Source organism: Lucilia cuprina, chromosome 3, assembly GCF_022045245.1.
Source record: "Lucilia cuprina isolate Lc7/37 chromosome 3, ASM2204524v1, whole genome shotgun sequence".
NCBI classification, from domain to species: domain Eukaryota; kingdom Metazoa; phylum Arthropoda; class Insecta; order Diptera; family Calliphoridae; genus Lucilia; species Lucilia cuprina.
In genome coordinates this window covers 50,509,353-50,529,149 of record NC_060951.1, presented here as the reverse complement: position 1 = coordinate 50,529,149, position 19,797 = coordinate 50,509,353, and the positions used below count along the sequence as shown (strand labels likewise).

The window sequence follows — 19,797 nt, the reverse complement described above, 5'->3', positions numbered from 1 at the left end:
TAAAAGTTACGTTCGAAAATGTACCATTTGTAGTACCAAAACTTGCCATTTTAAATTTTTATATAACCCTTTATATAACCTAAGAGATAACTATCAAGAAGATAATTTATTAATGTAATATTTAGATTTGGGAAATCTTATAAACAAAAATGTCCCTTTTTGTACTTTTATGATTTGAAAAACATACATAAAACAATTATTATTTAAAGTACTTAGTATTAGGAGCACAGTAGTTTAACCTTTTTTTTCGATTTCCGTATTTTGAGAATTTCCTTTTGATCAAAATTTTTTTAATAATCATCATTAAGTTTAACAAATTTAACTGAAATTTTTGTATTAACCATGCCCACTTTTACTGTAATGTTTACAGTAATCATCTTTCATTTTTAATAAAATAATGGCTTAAAGTGGGCTGAATGTTTGCTTGTGGGCATGGTTATCATAAAAATTATATCAGATCAAAATAAGGTATAAATTTTAATACATTTTAAAATAATTTGCCAAATTAATTAATTTTTTTTTTCAATTATGTGCATAAATTATCTATATAAAAAGTAGTAAGTAAATTTATTTTTAGTTTGTTCTAAATTTCATGAGCACCGGTGCATAATAGATCTAAATTTCTATTAATTTCCTTTCGAAATTAAATTTACAAATTTGTCATTCCGTTTTTCATTTCAACACAATGTTCCTTAATCCTTATAGATAATAATGTCCGCCTATCCCTACATTTGCGGAAGATGACTTTGATATCTAAATCTTGTATCAGTCAAACGGACTGAACATTTTTATTAAACAAAGAAATTTAAATAAAATTTCAAATATAATTTGGTGTAGAGTACATAAGATAACATTCATAGTTAAGTTTAGAACTGTTACTACTCATTCTCAGTGAGAACAAACAAAATTAAAATTAATTTTAGAAACAATATGGGGAATTAAATGGACCAAATTTCACAATATATGTAGATATTATAAGATTTATTTAAGTTTAAAAATTCAGTTTTAATCCTATGCTTTTAAATTACAAATCGTTATTTTAATTTAAACTTTAGCTGTATTAGACAGCTGTTGATAATTGTCAAGAAGAAAGAAAACGTTAGTTTTTCGCGGTATCGCAGAAAAAAGGTTCGTTTGCTTAAGTCTTTTTAAAAAACACAAATCTTGAAATAAATGGAAGAAAAAACTGATTAAGAATTTATCTTTTTAATTTTAAATAAGATTTACCATTAAAACTTCATATCTATAAAACAATCAGCTTTACTAAAATTTAAAAACTTTTTATAATATTCTTAATTTTTAATATAACCAGGAGAACTGTTTTAAACAGTTTTCCACTTTTAAATAATTTATAATTTACACATTTCTTATTGTTTCCTTCTGCTTCAGTTTTCTATTACAAATAAAAAACAAAAAACAAATCATTTAATATTTGTGTTTATTACCTTCTTAAAAATGCCATAAAAATGGGGAAACCAGACAGTTTACCATCATATATTGTAATATTCATGGGTAGGAGTTTAACAACTCCATGAGGTAAACATTAATCCCCGTATTCATAAAGATATTAATCGCTTATTTTAGGTTTATTACGCACAATTTCCATACAAAATTCTTATAATAAACCTTAAATAACTTTATTAAAATTTTATGAATATGGGGGATAAAAATTTGATTGGCATTTGGCCAAAAACAAAAATTTAATATTAAATAAATGCAAACACAAAACTAATTTGCTGATTCAAAAACAAACCTCAAAACACAAAAAAAACTTTTTAAATTAAACTGTTCTGTTTCTTTTTTCAATTGATGCTGGTGTTCTTGTTGTTGCTAGAATAAAATGACTTTTTAACATACTTTTTAATGCAGAAAATTAAAATCAGTTTAACAGACGAATAAATCATAATTATCCGACATATGAAATTTCAATAAAATTAATTTATTAGTTTATTCATTTATTGGCATACTTTTTAAATTTTTATTGGAATAATAATAATAAATATATTTAAAAAAAATTAAAATTGATTGCATAAATATAGTTTCAATTATATTTATGTATAATTTTAAAAATGTATGTTTTCTTATTGTTCACTAAAAAAAGCTGACTAGTAAGATTTTTTCTATACGAAATGTGTCTTTTTTAGGAAGACTTCTTTTATACGAAAAGTGTCTTCCTTAGAAAGACTTTTTCTATACGAAAAGTGTATAGACTTTTCTATAAGAAAAGTGTCTTCCTTAGGAAGACTTTTTCTATAAGAAAAGTGTCTTCCTAAGGAAGACTTTTTCTATACGAAAAGTGTCTTCCTAAGGAAGACTTTTTCTATACGAAAAGTGTCTTCCTAAGGAAGACTTTTTCTATACGAAAAGTGTCTTCCTTAGGAAGACTTTTTCTATACGAAAAGTGTCTTCCTTAGGAAGACTTTTTCTATACGAAAAGTGTCTTCCTTAGGAAGACTTTTTCTATACGAAAAGTGTCTTCCTTAGGAAGACTTTTTCTATACGAAAAGTGTGTTCCTTAGGAAGACTTTTTCTATACGAAAAGTGTGTTCCTTAGGAAGACTTTTTCTATACGAAAAGTGTGTTCCTTAGGAAGACTTTTTCTATAAGAAAATTGTCTTCCTTAGGAAGACTCTTTTCTATACGAAAAGTGTCTTCGTATAGAAAATACTTTTTCTTTACGAAAATTGTCTTTCTTATGAAGACTTTGTCTTTATTAGTAAGACCTTGTCTTCCTTAAAAAAACGTTTTCTGTCTTTTGTCTATAGGAAGAGCGCATTTGTTGGAAAGCCGCTTACTTCGTGTGGAAAATTTTTTAAAGGAAGTGTTTTCTTTAAGAAGGGGTTTTATGTAGGAAAAATCACCTCCTTAGAAAAACTTTAGTAGAAAAACATTTTTCTTAGGAATAATTTTTTTATGTAACACTTAAAATTTCATAAAATATTTAGAAATAAATTTGTTTGAAAAGGTTTCTGTTTTTTCTTAGTTAAGAGACATATGAGCAAATAAAGTCCAATAATTGTGCTGAAAATAAAAATAAAGAAGAAAAAATAAACATTAAAGCCAATTTAACAAGAATATGACTTAAGGAAAAACTTAATAAAAATTGTATACTCTAACATATAAACGAATTGATTGTGGTTACCAATTGATCGTGAGTAAGTTTGTATATATGTATATTCTACATGAATAAGTTTGTCCTCTCTTTTAAAATTTTGTTTTTTTTTTGTTCAGTTTGTAATGTTCATTAGAGTTTGTTATAGTGTAAAATTCAAGGTTAAATTTGTTATTTTTTTCAAAATGGTTACTTGTTTTCAGTAGAAGATATAATGAAGGTTATATAAGTCAAATAGGTATGGAAAAATGAAAATAATAAACTTTATAAAAAGACAAAATTATAATATCTTTGTATATCTGTGTATGTATGCATGTATAACACAGAGAGAGAAAAAAAACTGAAATAAGAAACAGTAATAGATATAAATAATGACATACATTTTCAAATTTTTATTACATGCCATAAATAATAAGATACCAGTAAGTTAAGATACAAAGATATAGACAGTTGGTATCTTTTCAATCTTTGTTTTATATGAAAAAATGTATATAAAATAAATACAAAATTACTTGAGTATAGTAAATAAAAATGTCAATTAGGAAAATTATTAAGTTTGAATTTAAAGTTTTTGTAACTTAAAGCATCTACTATTGCTTGAGATAAATTGGTTAATTTGGTAGATTTTTTTGATTATTGTGATTAGGACTTATTATAAATTTAAGGTGATTAACAACAACATTTTTGAAACATAAGTAATATATTTTTCACAAATTGAACTTTAACCAATAAAAAATTTTTTAGTGCATAATATAAAGTTTTACTTAAACATAAAAAGCTTTTTTAAAAACAATTTAACTTGAAATAAGCTTTCTGACAAAAATATTTTAAAGTAAACTTACTTTAAACAAAAAGTTATTTTATATATTTTTGAATTTGTAGCTTTTTGAATAGTGTAGTTTAGGGAGCTTTTTACACGAGAAATTGTGTATGTTCAAGATAGTTTTGAGCAGAGATTCTTTTAAGAAGAGCTTTCTGAACAATACCTTTTTCAAACAAAAACTTAGTTGATATTAAAAAGCTTTAAGAAGTTTTTTGCATAAGAACTTCTGATTTTAAACAATAAAAAGAAAACTTTTTGAATGATGTAGTTTAGGGGGCTTTTTTTAAATTTGTTTCTGCTTAAAAACATGTTTATATAAAAATACTAAAAAAAATTTATTAATAAAAGCATTGAGAAGTTTTTTTTTTTTTTTTTTTGTTAAAATGAATTTTAGAGAAAAATGCTTTTTAATGATTTTATAAGGTTTTTTTAAAATATTAATCATCAACATTATTATCTAAATAAAATTTTTACATATAACTTAATTTTGTTAAAAAATAAATAATTTATATATTTTTATATTATGCCTAAACATAAACGAAACAGTAAACAAATTGACATTTTATTTTCTTTACAACCAAAACAACTGTCAACTTTACAAGCTTTCTCTGATGTGGTTAAAATCATTTACGCTTTAACGATTTCATTTATCGTGGCAAAAAAAACTTAAAAAATTCAAATAAAAAAGAAAAATTATCCAAAACATCAGGAAAATTTTTGAACAATTTCTAACGAAATGAACGGTTGACAAGCAGCCATGATGAGGATTAACAAAATAAAAAAGTGACATAATTTACAACAAAACTCAATGTTTTGACAAATTTTTTCCAAAAATTTTTCTCGTTTTTTGTTCTCTTGCACATAAAATATTGTGTATATTTGTTGTTACAACTTTTAAATAACAATGTAATAAATTAAATAAAACATGAAAAATATGTATAAACATTTATGAACAGCTAACATATAAATGATTATTTATGCAACATTTACACACTTTTAAAATGTATTGAAAATAAAAATGTAGAAAAATCTTGCATAAAAAATATTGTAAATAAATATACATAAATTTACAAGTTTATATTACAACATCTATATTGTTTGTGAGTTGTTGTTACTATTATTGTTATTTTATTTACCTTTTTTTAATAATGGTTTTAATAAATTAATAGAGCCCAAGCTGTTGAAGCTTAAAAAGTAATCGAATACATTTAAAATACACAATTTAATACTCTGCCATTATACATACATCAACAATCGTTTTCATAAAATCATAAATGCAAACGGTAAAACATAAGAGAAAATTTTAATTAATAAAAATTTCCATATATTTTTTCTCACACATAAACATTGATATTTAATATTAGGCTTTTTAACTTTTTAGGTAAAAAAATAAATTTTATTACTTATATTTCTTTCAACTTAATTGATAACTTAAATATCGCTTAAAAAAGAGCCGACTTCAAGTGGGTCATAGTTTATTACTAGCAGATTTTAATGGTGTATAATAAAATTAGTAATATTATATATTTACTTAACTACAGTTACGTATTTGCTATAAAATAAAAATTTGTTTAATGCACGAAATACATTTTTATTGATGTTTTATACTACACACAAATACATCAAACAAATAGGAGTATTAAGTAACCGTAGACTCCCTTAATAATCAGATATGGGTTGTAATAGGGACTTGTCTATATAGTTCACATACTAGTCCATATACCATTCAGATCAGATTTAAGTTCTAGTTCAGTTCTAGTTCAGTTCTAGTTCAGTTCTAGTTCAGTTCTAGTTCAGTTCTAGTTCAGTTCTAGTTCAGTTCTAGTTCAGTTCTTGTTCAGTTCTAGTTCAGTTCTAGTTCAGTTCTAGTTCAGTTCTAGTTCAGTTCTAGTTCAGTTCTAGTTCAGTTCTAGTTCAGTTCTAGTTCAGTTCTAGTTCAGTTCTAATTCAGTTCAGTTCTAGTTCAGTTCTAGTTCTTATTCAGTTCTAATTCAGTTCTAGTTCAGTTCTAGTTCAGTTCTACTTCAGTTCTAGTTTAGTTTTAGTTCAATTCTAGTTCAGTTCAAGTTCTGTGCGAATTTCGATTACATATCACTTAGCATTCCGTAATGAACACTGTATTTAATTTTTCAAAATAAATTACCAAATAACGTATTAAAAAATAAACTTGGTCATGTTAAAGTCAGCTTAATCATCGGGAACAATAAAATTCATTAAATGTGACCTGGTCAAGCAATCTGCATGACCAAATACATTTTTCTTCTTTACTTTATAAAACGGTTAAATGATGTTGTCAATAAAAAATACAAAACATAAAAAACAACAGCTAAGCATTAATGTAAATGAAAATTTGTTGTTAATTGAAAAAAATAGAAACAGTTTGTCGCAATATGTTGAAAATAAAAAAAAGAAATAAGGTTGGTATGTTGGCCAAATGATACACACGGCTAGATGGCTGCTGACGCTGCTGCAGGATGACAAACATAATTTCGCTTTATATCGATGACTATTCCATAGTCTGTTGAATACATTTATACATTGTTTTTTTTTTTTTTTTGGTATTTATTTGTTGCGCTCACTCACTTCACTCGATGTTGAAATCATAAATACAACAACAAATAAGCATTTTTTTGATATTTATTTAAATTTGGTGGATTTTTGCATAAAAATGTTGTCGTCTTATAGTCTGTTCGAAAAAGGCTTTGTGGTGTTCGTTTGTGTTGTATGATGTACCACATTTCGTTTATATTTTAAAGTATAAGAGAAGCTCTGTAGAGTTTGTGATTGTGGTCACAGCTGTGTGTTGTAAATTTGTTGTTAGTTTTCTTGTTTTTGGTGTTTTTTTATTTTGTTTTCAACATTTTATTTTTATTATTAAACGAGTATTGATTTTGCTTCTAGTGGTAATAGTTGTAGTTGATGATGTTCCCGCTAGTTCAAGTTGTGGCATATTTTCAAGTTATTGTTATCTATTAGGAGGTCTATTGAGAATTTTTTCTCAGAAGATAATAGTTACATGACTGATCCAATTTCAACCATGGCGGAGCCAGTTAGCAATTCACTTTTCTTATTAGTAAATATAGGGTGATTGAGAAGTCTGGTCATGGGTAAGGTGGTTCACATCAGCATAGAGATAGTCCTGTTCATTTTGTTGATTCCTTAATGATACCTGTTAAACAGAAAATCTTATATACTCTGGATCCTTCCAAACCACTTTCTCTCACGACTAAAGGAAAAAAATTTCGGATATTATCTTTAGATGAATTCCTTAAATCAAGCAAGAATGTTCTAAATAAGCTGTTGAACATCTGTTTCGCCAGGGACGGAAATTGACAGAGCAGAGTGAGTGTGATATCTTTTGTCATTTCATTCGAGCAACTTCTGCAAAAGTCTTTACTCTGTTCCACTGTTTTGGAGTCGGTTTATATCTCTTACGATTCCATTTCCTTTGGACTGCATTAAGTCTATAAGGAAAAAGCTTTTTTCCAAAGATGTCATAAGAAATTTCTCCCAGACGATTGGGTATGGTAGATTGGTCGTATGTCACATATCGATTGTCTTAATCGATGAGTTGAGAGCAACTTCTTGTTTCTTAAAAGAAGATTGAAAGTAAAAGCTTTAATCTGTAGTGAAACTGATAATGTTTTTGCACTATTTCAGAGAAATAAACTACAGGGTTATTGTTATTATTTCTGTTTTGTCTGGTAAATATTTTATGTACAATATTGTCACAATGTCGGTTGTTAATATTTTGAGCATAAATTTAATATTCATGTACTTTGTTAGTGTTTTTATTTTTTTAAGTTTTTCTTTTTGGTTTTTATTGTTTTAACATATTTATGCATATTTTGTTGCTGTAGTTATTGTTGTTCATTTGTGTTTTCATTGTGAAAGTATTAAAAATGTAATGAAAAGTTGACATATTTTATTAAAAATACTACTTACAACACCTTTATTTATTGAAATTGCGACATGTTTATGTATGTAGTTTATTTACAATACAGTAATATTGAGAAAGTATTGCTACCATTAATGTTTATTGTTTAAATTATAAAATAGCTATAAAATCAACGAATGCTTAATAAAAAGCGTACAAATATTAGATACACTTTCTTCTTTATTTTTTCCTTTTAAAATGCTTCATTTTAAAATAGTTCAGATTTGTTTTTATATATTTAAAATTATTATTATTTTTTTTATAATCCCCCTTATTATCATATAATTTATTTATGTGCATATAAGTGCTAACAACTTTATGATCAAAAAACAAAAATAAAAAACAATAATCACCTATTTGACATTTTTTTTGTGAAGATTGAAATGAAAACCTTTTCTGCTTTTACCCTTGTGCCCTTAAACAAAAAGCTAAAAAATATATTAAACATAAAAATAATAAATAAAACTTAAGAAAAGTGAAAACGTAGATTCTTAAAATAAAAATAACAGTTTTTTGATGTTGAATTTAGTTATATACGTGCAAACATGAACATTAAAAATGCCTTTCAGCAGTAAATGTCTGCGGAGGTATAAGAATTATATACTTAACGTAGCAACTCATCGCCCAATGTGTTATTAATCTGATGACAATCAGTAGAAGGGTAAACAAAAAAATTGTATAATTTAATGCGAGGGACAAAAAAGTAGTAATAAGGTATCAGACATTGCTCAGGGAAAAATTATGTAGTAATAACACAATTTTTCTCTTAATGGAAAAAACAGATAATTGAGTTTAAAATATATTTATAGACGAGTAATAAATTATTAAGGGTCTTATTCATAAACATTTAATTAAGGTATAAAGACCTAAAAATTTAGTTCGACAAAAAAGTTTCGCCTGATTCATACTATCTTAACTTATGTTCGATGTTCGAACGAAGTTAGCACCGGACCTGAACCAATTTGAATCAAAATATTTATATTTATTTGTGTAATAAAGCTATATGTTTGACTAAAATATATCTAAGGCATATGTAAACTACAAGCTGAGAAAATAATTCGACATGGTTACTACAAATATATGTTGTATGTATGTTCAATGCAATAATATCATCAAAAACATGTAATTGTTATTTTTTATTAAATTAATATAATATTTTTGTTACTGTAAACATTTTCAAGTTATTGACAATGAAAAATTTGAATATGATTCATTGAAACATAGTTATTTTTACAACAACTAAACAATGATAGTAATAAAAACATATAATATTTACAAACATTTTAACCAGCGAAAGCAGAGTCTGGCTGGTTTTGTTGGTTTTGTACATATGTGTGAGCATATGAACGAAAAGTACACAGAGATCAGTTAAGAGCTCACTACATTTCGCTGATTTAAACTTACAAATAACTGTTACTAGAGTACCCTGGGTGTTTCGCTACCATAATGAAAATTAAATTCATAAAAAAAGTTTGATACCTGTTGTACAATGTAAATAAATTTTCATTGAATATTGTCGAAAATTTCCAAAGTGCTATTTGGAGATTTTCCGTCAAAATCTTCTCAGTTCTGCCTATAATTATGTATCCCAAATCCCAATTAAGGCCTTTTTTGCACTATCATTCCATCGATCATAATGAAAATTGTCGAATTAATTTTCTTAAAAAATGGGGATCAATTTATATTATTTAAGCAGGTTATAAATATTGTCTTTGAATTAACAGGTAAAATGTAAGTACATTTTAGCAATTGAATTTTAAGTCATTATTTTCAATCGCTAACAAGTAATTAAAAAAAATCAGTTAATAAAAATCCTAAACGTATTTATGTAAACGTAAAAAATAATACAGCTTGTATAATTTTACGTAGAATCTAACAAACGAATTTGAAAGTATTTATATAACACATTACTATAAAAAAGTATTTTTTTCTTCAATGCAATCAGAACGATATATTGTAGTAAGTGTATACAATTGCAAGGCATTACCAAGTTTTTTCTGGATATGTCGTTAAAAGCTCTCTTTTAATTATCACTTGTTATTTTTATACCGTACACAAATATAGTGCGAAGGGTATTATGTGTTTGTACTGATGTTTGTAACACCCAAAAATAAAGTAGACCAATCGGCTCAGAATCTCTTTCTGAGTCGATTTAGCTATGTCCATCCGTCTGTCTGCTATTTGTCGATATATCTTGAAGGTCAAAATTTACTTATGCAATAACACGATTTAATTTTACATAAAACTTTGACGTAAGTGCCTCTACCAAAATTTATAAGAATAGTCCCATGCTTACCCTTTCCTCTATATGAGCCCCCTTATGGAAAATTTGTTATTTTTGTAAAAAAAAAATATGTAAAAACATTCCAGAATTAAGGTCAAAAACAATTAAATGCTTTATTATTTTAAAAATAATAAACATTTTGAATATACTCACTGGTATAGGGTTTTAAAATTTAAAAATTCTCAGCAAAATAAATATAAATTCCAACCCTCGTATATGCATATTCTACAAAGTTTATACGCATATTTTTTCTGAATTAATTTTCATGTTACATATTTATAACATTTTTATGTATTAATATTTTCATTGAATAGCAATGTCATGTTTTTTTATGTATCAAGTACTTTAACAGCAAAATAAAAATTGGAGAAAAATCGTATTTAAACCAGACCTCTGACAATGTTTACAATGATGTTGACGATACCATTGATGACAATACTGGGCTACAGTTGATGATGAACTTAAAATATAAAAAAGGAAATACTCTACATTTTGGGCTTTTCAAATTTATTTCGTTTTTTTTATTTATATATTTACTCTCTCATACCATTTGTCGTTTATCTTAAGGATTGGTGTTTTAATGGAAAAACACATGAAGACCATTAAGTATTTAAGAGTAAAGACAATGATGATATTGTGATCGTCATCAACATCGTCATTGTCGTCGTCATCATCATCAACAACATCAATGTTGCTTGCAGTTGCCTGCCACAATGGCTGTTATCATCATGAGCCACAGCCTCGTTAAAAGCCTTGATTACGTTTTAAAATGTTTTCGTTGTTGCTGTGATGTTGCATTGTCGTCGTTTTTGCTTTTGATAGTTGTATATTGTTGTTGTATGTATTTATGTACGATTTACTGCACTTTCATTTCTGTATTTCAGGTTAAATCTACGTTAAGATGATTTATTACATAAATAAATGTTAAAAGAAGAAATGGTTAAATAAATAAATTTTCGTCTTTTTTATTCGTTCACATTTCTTTTATTATCAATTACCAATTTTACATGGTTTTGATAAAAAACTGAATTAATTTTAACATTTATTTTATTAAAAAATGTGTTTTTTATCGTGAATTTATTTCAAGTACAAATTAAGTTTTTTTGTACTTTCCGATTAAGTTAAAAAAATAATATTGTAAACTTGTTTCTGAGTGATTACAACATCATTAATCATTTTTTTTGGCCAAAATAAACAAGTTTAAATTACAGTTTATAATCCTTTTAGGTTTAAATAACTAGTATTTGTGTTAAGTGGTTATAACTACTACTATAGTGGGGGTATTGTGCTTTTAAGCTGGTGTTTATTACACCCAAAAATTATCGATCCATGGATCTCTTTAAGTAATCGATTTAGTGTTGCTGTCATATTTATAAGGTAATTAAATAAAAAATATTTAAAAAAATCTATAAAATAGTACGATACAAATAAAGGTCCCACATTTACCCTAAATTAAACCTTGTCCTTTTGGTCTTATTTCGAAATTTGAATTAATATTGATTAAAATTACTCTCAAGAATTTTGATATACAAATCGTACCTTTTTTAAATGATGTCAGTTCCTTTAATTAAAAAGTACTTTTCATTTAACTTAATTCTTAAAACTATCTTGTCATTAATTTTAAGCTGTCATTAAACATTTTACATCGTTTTTGCTTTATATAACCCAAAATTATAAATTTCTTTATATTTATTGTACAACAATGGCATATGTATATTCAATTGCTTAATCATTTCATTTACATAAATTACAAATCATTGTAATTCCTGTTTAAATGCTCTGGTCTTATCTGTAATTTCTTATCGACATGAGCTGTAATGATTTCGTTCGTTTGGACATGCAGTATTTTATTTAAACATTATCAGTGATGATATTTTTGTATCGTTTTTGATTGGATTGCATCTCAATTACATTTTGTTGAAAGTAAGGTTTTATTTATTTCAATGATTGCAACATGGTAGTTAAAGTAAATTTTAAGTTGTAATATAAATCTTTAACGTCAGGTGATTTAAAAACATAATATTTTTTTAAGAAGCTTAAGAGGATCAGTATTCGCCATGTTTTTATACATTTTCCTTTGTAAGAAGGATATATGCATATATATTAGTTTGATATTTCATTTGTAGTTTCCACAAAACGTATAATTTTCTAACAGTATAAAGTGTATATATTCAGGGTCCGTATATATGTCATAGTCTGTGAGCATGTCTGTCCGTCTGTCTGATAAAATAAATTTTCTGAAGATACTAGATATGTATTTTCGCCATATTTTCTATATAAAAGAAGCAAATTCGGTTATAAATAAAATACTAAATTTAGTCATTACATGGCAGGACATTGTGAACATTATAGTGCTGAAAGCTGTATAAAGGAGAAGAAATTTTGTCTGAGAGGCCGCCCCTCCTTTAGAATTGTTCTTTGGGTTGTAAAACTATGTCAATTCAATACTGATGTACATTTTAAATAAAGTATTTTTAGATTATTTGAGTTAAGATAATGTAAAATATATGCATATAAAAAGTTTTATCCAAATCGTAACCCATAAACTGTGGAGTTCTTACTTGTGAATATTTGGACATCTTGATTAAAAAATATCCAGATGCTTCGATCAAAGGACATTTTTAAATTCTACTATAGTCATGGCACAATAACATCAGCAGAACTATATCTCTACAAGAGAGTCCTTTTAATAACTCCTTTTTATATGTATGAAAGCATGGGACTTGATAAAGCAACATGCAAATAAATGACTTTCGCTTAAATAATGATCTTAAGCGCAATATCTGCCCTCTATTTGCTTTAGAGTCTAAAGACATAACCCGCGTATTTTGGCTATCTTTTGTTTCTCCCCACATCGCATGGTTTTTTAATAACTATTTTTTTATGTATTTTACTGTATTAAAGAAAACATTTTTGGTGTTTTAATAATATTTTAATCCGATTGTATTATATTTTCTGCACAATTTCTTTGATTTTATGACGAATGAAAAGCATCAAATAAAGTGAATGGAAAAACTTGAGCTGTTTTAACAAAGTGCAGTAGAAATAGAAATATTAAGGATGTTCATAGCAACAAGTAAAAGTTTGTTTCAAACTAATTTTTAAACAATATTTTATTTTTAATCGAAAAAATTTAAAGTGTTGCTTTCATTAAAATATGTCTAACGTGAATACCCCTAATAAACAACATCATATTCTTTGGTGTTTATTGTATGCTTTTAATTGCATCTAACATTTACTACCACCAAACAAAGCAACTGAAAAAAACTTCTATTTAGCTCAGCTACAACTGCAAACCGTTTTGAAAATACTTAAGGTTAGTTAGAGCATGACTTTGAAAAGCGTTATTTGTTGAAGATTTTTATTTCTATAACATTTTCATCTTCTTCGACAACAAATATACATACATACAGCTTTTACTTACTTAATCAAGATTTTTTCATCTTCTTTTTATTCACTCCCCATTTCTTCTTTCGTTTTCAATAGAAAAGTTATAAAAAATAGATTTTATTAAAACAAAGATAAACTTTTTTTCCTTTAACATTTAGTATTTTTATATATATGGCTCTAGTTATTTGTGTTAAGCCTTTAAAAATAATTACATACAAAAATCAAGGTGATTTTCACGGCAGTAACGAATCTTTCATTTCATATAATCAAGATAATGTTTTGACATATCTAAAACATCAGATATTTCAGCGGTTCGACATAGAGTTATTACACCCGTAAAATACAAAACACTCTGTAATCCACCACTTTTCTGTATTTCAAGTGAGTGAGAAGGGACAGTCGTCATTTTACTGTCCCCTAGTAAACAATAAAGGAGACATTTTTATTTTATTGCACTTCAGGAAAATGTCAATTGAGCTTTATTGAAATATCTTGGTCCAGACTGTCATTTCGTACTGCAAGGGTGTTGCTGCTATATGCGCGTCAGGCTCGACTAACACACCAATACATAGACTTCCATCGGCATATCATTTCACCGATCTATAAAGATTCCGAATGGTATGAGAATGCAAACATCGTGACTCTAGTGTAGGGTATCCAATTTTTTCTAAAAGAAAATAAAACAAAACAAGACTTTAGACAAGAAGTAAATTAAAGAAAGAAAGCAAAAATATCTCGAAAAAAGAACATTATAATTTATGGTTTACCACAACAACAATGAAGGCGAAAAAATAATAAAGAAGATTCTTTAGCTTTTGGGCTTAAACACGAAAAAAAAAAATCGGAATGAAGGAAAAAAAGTTAAACAAAATAGAGACTCATTAAAAAATTATTTTTAATTACCATTTAGCGTTTCTTTTTACCACCTTTTTGAACGTGATGATGGCAGCTAAAGAAAAAAAAAACCGAGCTACGAACAAAAGTTAATGATTTAGAAATGTTGGATGATGGTCGTCGCTTGTAATATGTTTTTGTTGGTAAATGAAATGAATCTATGTCAGATTAGCCAACATCACACGATTGTGAATGTTTTGATTCATATTGTTTGCAGTAATTAGGATAAAATTATGTTTTATTTTTTAAGCTTTTTTCTATATGTATTTTTTACTAAATAATTTTAAAGTTTTTTTTTTTTTTGTAAGTTTATCTAAATCTTTATTTATTTTGGGGTATTTCAAAACTATTTCTAAAAAATCACACTTATCCCATCTGTACACCATAAAGTTCGAAGTAGGTAAATCAAAAATACTACACTAATGTCTCAACTACTTGTTTTATTAACTCAGTATTACATTTATTCCTGTAATTTCAAACTTATTATGTAACCCTCATCAAGAATTACTATTATGCACATGATATTATAAATTACTGTTAATTAACTTTTAAATTTTTTTTATAAGATAACGGTTGTATCTTCCCATTATTTAACTTGTTTAAACAAAAATATTGACCCCCATAATAACATAAAATAAAGTAAAATTTTACACCTTTAACTACAACAAAACAATAAAACTGATTACAGAAAAAAGTTCACATCTCTTCCCCAAAAGAAAACTAAAATATGTCTATAAAGATTTCAACAACAATTATTATCTCTCACGCTTATCTAAGATTTATAACACAAAAAAACTCTAACACCTAAAACTACAATAACAATGAATAACATAGTTTGTTTTAAAAACCCCATTATTATAAACTTGCTGCTGCTTCTATATTCAATTTAACATTACATAGATGTAAAGTTAAAGTTCATTATATACATACAAAATTACATATACATATAACCTACACCCATTTCGTGTAAATGTATTTGTTTTTCATTTATTTGCTGGTTATTTGGATTTTGTATAAGGTGTAGTTACTAAAAGATGTACCCTTTTGATTAACTTCTTAGAAAGAAATCTTTTGTATGGAATTATAAAAAAAAGTAAATGTTGTAAGTTTTTGTTACAAAATTATATGTACGTTGTTTTTATATTAGTATGGAGAGAAAAATATATTTTCATGATTATTATTTTTATTAAATGATTTTCTGTAAAAGATAAAAATTGTAAATTATTTCACCTAGATTCCATACAAACCATGCCCCCACCCCCGAAATGGGCTTGGGGCATGGTTATTAGAAAAGGGGCTTCTAAAAGGCTCTATTAAAATAAACTGTTATAAAGAACTTGAACAATGGGCACTATTTTAACTTAAACAAACTGCATTTATCTCATATCGTGAAGAGTTTTCTTACTTGTTTTCTTTAAATTCAAAATATCCGAATTTTACTCGTTCAGTTTTCCATCCATGGTTTCAGCAGTTAACTACCCAGGAAAAACTTACATTGGAAAGTAATAAAATAAAATGTTAATAAAAAGTATTTTCACTACATCTTCATTATCATTTTAACGGTGATGTCTTTGGAGGTATGTACCTCTACAGCAGTTAACTACTCAGGAAAAACTTACATTGAAAAGTAATGAGATGAAATGTTAATAAAACCTATTTTCACTACTTCTTCATTATCATTTTAACTCATTGAAACGGTGATGTCTTTGGAGGCATGTACCTCTACACTCGCTTACTCGCTTACAAATAGGGAGTTCAAGAAGTATATTTAGCTTACAAAGAAGTTGTTGAGTAATTTGTTTTGTTTTAATAATAAAAAGGATTCAATAAGAATACGATTAGAGACTTCGGTTTGCTAGTTAAATGTTCTACTCACTTCACTACTGCTACAATTCTTAACACGCAATTAAATAAAATGTGCAAACAAAATGATAAGCCGAAAATAAAGTACTTTTATGTCATATTAAAAGAAAGTCATTACTCGAGTACTTCAAAGTAATGCAAACGGCAAACAAACTGCAAAAGTAAGTGTTTATGGAAGTACAACCCATTACCGAGTTTTTGCTGGGCATGATCAATTAAAACAAAAATCTACCTTCAAAAAACCAAACTCTTCAAGAAATAACTAAATATCGAATATCGTTTTTTAGTTGACATACATAGGTCCTTTATGGACATGGACCCACATACTGTTTTACAATGTCAAAAATAATTCTCTACAAACTTCACCCAATATTCTTTACAAATTAAGCACTTTTTAAAAATACACCCACCTCTCAAGTTCAAGTTACACTGCTCCGGCATTTATGTATTTAAAATCGAAATATTTTTATAGTTAAACATCAAGAAATAAATAAATGAATACAAAAGCAAAAAAGTTGCATAGATAACATCGAAACGAAGATGTAAAAAGAAAAGCCAAATAACAACAAAAAGTTAATTGTAAAGTGTAATACCAATGTTAAGAGGGGAAAAAACAACAATAAAGAAAAGCTTGTTAAAAAAAAAACAAAGTAAAATACATTGAAATATACACACATTTACAATCACAGATACTTGCATATACATAAATAACAAAAACCTGCATTGTAAGCCGCTTTTGGGAACGCAACATTAGTCTTCAAACAAAACTAAACGAATCAACGTTTTCTGAGCCAAAGAAAAGGTAAAAATTTTACTTTTAGTCAAGTATGAATACGTACATATATACAGACTCACATAACTAGTTTTTGTAGTCTTTTGATTGCTGCTGATTTCGGAACAGACAATAACATTCAGCGGCGGCATCTGAAATATCCAACAACAATAACGAGAAGAATCAACAAACTGAAACAGCAACGATAGCAGCAATCGCAACAATAATAACTAAAGATGCATTAAGCAGAAGCAACAAATGAATAAATGTGCCTTAAAAATGTTAAGGTGCAATGAAGCAAAATTTTCAAAAGTTGAGATTTTTTGTCTATCGGCTTTGTATTTCCAAAAGTTTAAACAATTTGAATGTGAAGGGATTTTTTCATTTAACAGAGATTTGAGGGTGTAAATTTGTTATAAATGTTTGATATTTATTAAACCTTTAAAGAATTTTTTAAATTTATTAACTCTGCTAATTGCAGATATAAGATCATTCGAGTTTATTAGAAATACTCTTGAGGTTTATTTTTTATCTATATTTTTTAAAACCTTCGATGTTTAAAGCTACAAGGTTATAAAATCTTACAATGTTGTCAGAAAAACATTGTCAACTTACAAGTTTTGTCTTACAAAATTCTATTTTTGACAAGGTTTCAAAACAAAAATTGTATGATCACATGATTGGTAGACATTTTCTGAACATTTTTCTGTCAACGTTGTAAGATCTAACAACAGTGTATCACAGCCTTAAGAGACGTACTCTGATAAATATTTGTTATTCTGTTTCTTCATTGGTTTTGTGCTCTAATTCTCATTCAATTTATTTATAATATAAGTTAATAAATGGTAATCTTTTTGATATCAAAGGCACAGTTACAGTTTAGGTGGGAGAGCCCCCACCTTAACAAACTTTCCGATATTTTTTTACGTTGATAGTCGATTTTTTACTTTTATTCGTATTAAATAATTTTTTTATAATTTTATTTTTTACTTTACTAATAACATTTTATTTTTTATTCCTTTCAGGTCTGTACACAACGTTATAAACTTTGACTAGTAAGTAATATTATTTAATTTTCTATAATTTTTTTAAACCATCTTAATGATTATTTTTGACTTAACAAAAGCGTAAGATGATCAAAAGGCTGGCTGGCAGTTTCCACTTAATCCATTGTTAAACTGCACACAAAAGAAAATGCGTCTATTCAGCGCTTTTTCTATTGCGTTCTGATTTAACAATAAAAACCTCATCATTACCCCGTCATCATTTTGTACGAAATAGCCTTAAGCAATTCGTTTTAATCATATTTTTGTAACTTTTTGTAATCTAACAAACTATTACAGACATGAGGCGCGAAACAACAAAACAAAAAAGAAAAATAAATATAAAATAATATTAAAACCCAAAAGAAGCCTTGCGCGCCTGCTTAAACAAAACTTTAGTAAACAGTTCTTCTTAAATTGCCGCAATTCATGCCACGAAATAGACGAAAGATTCTTAAAAAGAATAATGATTTAACATTAACAGAAAACCTACTGGAACAGCACCTCAAAAAAGAATTTATCTAGAGCAATTAACAATTTTTCTTAAAATTCTTCTTACTCGTTTTTAATGGTTTTATTTTTTTATTTTCTTTCTATCATTAATCATGGGTGCATGTGTTATAAAACTACTTTGAAATTGTAGTTTTCGAAAGAAAAAATTAAAATCGTGAGTTTTATATTTCGTTGATCATGTCGTTTGTGAAATGGAAGCTTAACTTGCCACACAATTATTTTTGATGCCTTGTTGCATGTCTAGCGCTAAGAAAAAATTTCTGTATATGATCACCTTTAGGTTTTTCTTGTTTTTCGAAATTAATGTAAATAGTTGGGAGACTTTTAATCTTTTTACAATTTACTAATGAAAAAGAATAAGAATATTAATCAAACAAATTACCTTAATTGAGGGGCTTATTGCAACAAATCCCATCATCCACAAAATTTAACATAAAATTTCTAAAAAAAGAACATGAAAATTCACATTTAAAGTACAAAGTTTCTTTTATTACAAAAATTTACCAAATATTTTCTTAAAAAATTACAAAAGAATTACTCTAAAAAATAAATTTATAGATTTTGTTTAAATAAAATAAATGTGAAGTTTTCTATAAAAGGAAGAAATGAATCAATAATTTTATAAAAACTAACTGAAAATTTTCTAAAAAAATTTATATAATGAAAATTTTGAAATTTGTGGAAAATATGAAAATTTGTGAAAAATATAGTAAAAATAAAAATTTTATCGAAAATTTGCTAAAAAAAATTAAGGTATTTTTATCGACAATCAATCAAAAAATTTCTAAATTAATAAATATTTGATAAAGAGTTGGTTATAGAAAATTTCCTACAAAAAATAGGAATTATATCGAAAGTTTTTAAAAAAAAAGAAGTTTTATCGAAAATTTCAAAAAAAAAAAAATAAAAAAAATTTCTTATAAAATGAATTTTTATCGAAAATTCCCTAGAACAAGAATCTTATAAAAAAAATTCTAAAAAGAGATTTTTATCAAAAATTGCTTAAAAATTTATTATAAATTGCCTGCAAAAATAAAATGATCGTAAAGTTCCCATAAAAATGAAATTTATCAAAAATTTGTTATAAAAGTTAAATTTATCGCAAATTTCTTATAAAAGTTAAATTTATCACAAATTTCGTATAAAAAATAAAATTTATCGTAAAT

The 19,797-nt window shown here is 26.3% G+C and overlaps 1 long non-coding RNA gene across 1 annotated transcript in view; it reads right to left on the bottom strand.

Moving 5' to 3' along the window:
• Window positions 1-13,680: 13,680 nt before the first annotated feature.
• LOC124418683 overlaps window positions 13,681-19,797 on the bottom strand; it is a 220,554-nt gene continuing 214,437 nt past the window's right edge. Inside the window, exon 6 of the long non-coding RNA XR_006940140.1 lies at window positions 13,681-14,213. This is a non-coding gene — a long non-coding RNA (uncharacterized LOC124418683). The remainder of the gene's footprint in view (window positions 14,214-19,797) is intronic.